Raw genomic sequence first — 2,638 nt, forward strand, 5'->3', positions numbered from 1 at the left:
CTGCCAGCACAGCCCAGGGATGCTCCTGCAGAAGCACCTGCAAGCCCTCCCCTCCCTTATTAAGAGGTGGCAATTAGGGCAGAGGCTTTATCTGCACCCCTGCCCGGGGAGCTGCGCTGTTAGCAGAAGGAGAGGGTGGGCTGGGGTGTGCCCAGGAGCGGGCGAGGCACCGGCTGCCTTTGGAGCAGCTCCCGGAGACCATCTCACGGTGCAGCAGCACCTGCCTGCAAGCCAGAGCACGTGGGGCAGGGTGCCTCCGTGGGGCAGGGTGCCTCCGTGGGGCAGGGTGCCCGCACACCTGAAGCACTGGCAGCACCTGGCAGGCTGTGCCCCCCGCGGGGGGAGCGCACCAGGGCAGAGCCTGCACCTCGGGGCCGCTGGCTTTGTGGGGCTTCCTCGGCGGGGGGCCCCCGGGGCTGCGGGCGGGACTGCGGGCTGGGGCAGCGGGGCCAGCAGGTTCGTGTCTAAAACAGGAACCGGGCTGGGACGGGAGGGAGGAGGCGATCGGGGTAAGTGAAATAAGTGGTTGTGGCACCAGCTGCAGAGGCGGTGACGGTTGCGGGAGGAGACTGGTTCATTGCTGAATGGATCAGTACGTGTTCTTCCCGTGTATCTACTTATTCATATTTATATCATACCAAATAAATAGCTCTAAGGGATTTTAGACCCTTAAAATGCATGGCTAGCTAGACTCCAGCAATTGCTCTCAGATAAGATGGCCGGATCAGATCCCTGGATGGGGATGAGGCCAGTCCTGCCGGGCCTGCGGGGACGCTGCTCGCACCTCCAGCGTGCCCGCCGCCCCGTGTGGGGCAAGAGTCAGAGCGGGGTGATTTATTACAGGGATGTGATTTAACGGAGCCAGAGCCTTCGGCATTAAGCTCTGGAGAAAGGACACTTCAGAAAGCATGACACGATTGCTTTGATTAATTAATGCATGCAAATGAATGAAGTCTTCTGAGAGCAGCGCTCATTGATGGGATTAAAAACCCAAACGTGACAAACTCTCTGTGCTCGGGTCGGAGCGGGAGAAAGGGACCCTTCCCCTCGGGGCTGGGGAGGGGATGTCACCCGAGGCAGCACTGCCCTTCCCCGCGGCAGAGCCTGCGGGACTGGGGTCCCGGTTCAGGGTGCTCCGGCTGCGCCACACGCGTTGTGGCGGTTGGGAGAGGGGGGGCTGCATTCCCCTCCGCCCTCGGGAGGTTCCCTGGCTGGTTTAGGCGGCTGGGGCTGGGGTTTGGGTTCGAGCAAGTTGTCTGCTAACGGCAGCAGGTTGTGGGAGAGGCGAGGGGGCCCGGGAAGCTGAGGTTTGGCTGCTGTGGGCTCTAAAGCTCCCCAAGGTGAGGTGTTCGGCTCCTGGAAGAGGGAACGGGACCAGCCGAGCGTGTCTGTGCCCAACCAAGCGCACGCCTGAGACTCCCAGGCAGCACGGAGCAGGAGGCAGGCTGCCTTCCTCCAGGGCTGCTGCGAGAAACCCCAAACCTTTTGTTCTCATCTCCTTTGAAGACAGCTCCTTTGATGGGCACGATGCTGTTCTCGGCCGGCAGCCAGCCGCTGGGCGGGCTCGTGCCGCCGGGGTTCCCACGCAAACCCCGGCAGGGCCAGGGTCCCTGACCCCCTGAACCCCTTCAGAGGGGACTGCCCTGGTGGGCGCAGGGCTCGGGACCACCCAGCTCCTGAAAGGGCCTTTGCCCCCCCCCCCCCTTCCCCCACCTCGTCGGACGAGAACTCCCACATGTCCCTAAATCCGGGCTGCCCGTGCCGTGCCAGCCCGCACCTCGCTGTGGCCGCTTGTCTGGGGCTTCGCTGCGGGCGCAGAGCCCGGGGTGTTTCCCGTTAGCCAGCTGGGTTCCCCGTTATCAACGGGATCGTCCCCGTACCGGAACAGAGAGGCTGGAGATTAAACCGGAGCGCCGAGCCCCTGTGCCAAGCGCCGCACGCGGCCGCTGCCGGTGACAGGGCTTCTCGGTGCGCCAGAGCAGCGAGTTCGCCCCGTCCCCGCTCCGGCCGCGGTGTCACAGGCTTCCCCGGTCAAGGTCCCCCCTCCCTCCCGCCGGTGCCTTTGGCAAGAGCCCGTTTCAAAAGGCCAAGCAGATAGCGGTGGTTCTGGTCTGCCAGCGCTTTCCTTCTTGGGGATAAATCAAAGCCGAGATACCCGTGCTGCCGCCGCTGCGTTAGGGATGCCAACGTAAAAATAGACCTATCTGGCAGGCTTTTTTATATGACCCCGTCGGGATTTTTGTTCTTATCCTGGGACTTAAAAGGGGCACAGATCCAACGTAAGCAATGGGAAATTAAAACAACAACAACAACAAAAAAGATATTACAAGAACGGATGGGAAGAAGCAATCAAGGAGCACGGGGTGATTCGCCAGGGCAGTTTATTTTTCAGCTCCGTGATTCAGCACTTCAGCCGATTCGCAGTTAATTCTTAGAGCGAGTCTCCTGTGGGATGGCAGCGAGCGGACGTCCCTTGGAAGCCGGTCAGGATTTAAGTGTTTCCCTTTTCAGCTCTCCCGCTTCCTCTGGAGGCAGATGGCTACTGCCCCGGCTCCGCAGGTAGGAAAGCTGGGGAATTTCCTTTCCTTCGGCGAGGAAAACGACTCGCCGGCGCCCGCTCGGGCTGGGGGCAGACGCC

The 2,638-nt window shown here is 61.8% G+C and overlaps 1 protein-coding gene across 1 annotated transcript in view; it reads left to right on the top strand.

Annotated features, from left to right (window-relative positions):
- Window positions 1-2,212: 2,212 nt before the first annotated feature.
- SBNO2 (strawberry notch homolog 2) overlaps window positions 2,213-2,638 on the top strand; it is a 68,944-nt gene continuing 68,518 nt past the window's right edge. Inside the window, exon 1 of the mRNA XM_009279788.2 lies at window positions 2,213-2,559. The gene's annotated coding sequence lies outside the window, so the exon portion shown is untranslated. The remainder of the gene's footprint in view (window positions 2,560-2,638) is intronic.

Source organism: Aptenodytes forsteri, unplaced genomic scaffold, assembly GCF_000699145.1.
Source record: "Aptenodytes forsteri isolate BGI_AS27 unplaced genomic scaffold, ASM69914v1 Scaffold147, whole genome shotgun sequence".
NCBI classification, from domain to species: domain Eukaryota; kingdom Metazoa; phylum Chordata; class Aves; order Sphenisciformes; family Spheniscidae; genus Aptenodytes; species Aptenodytes forsteri.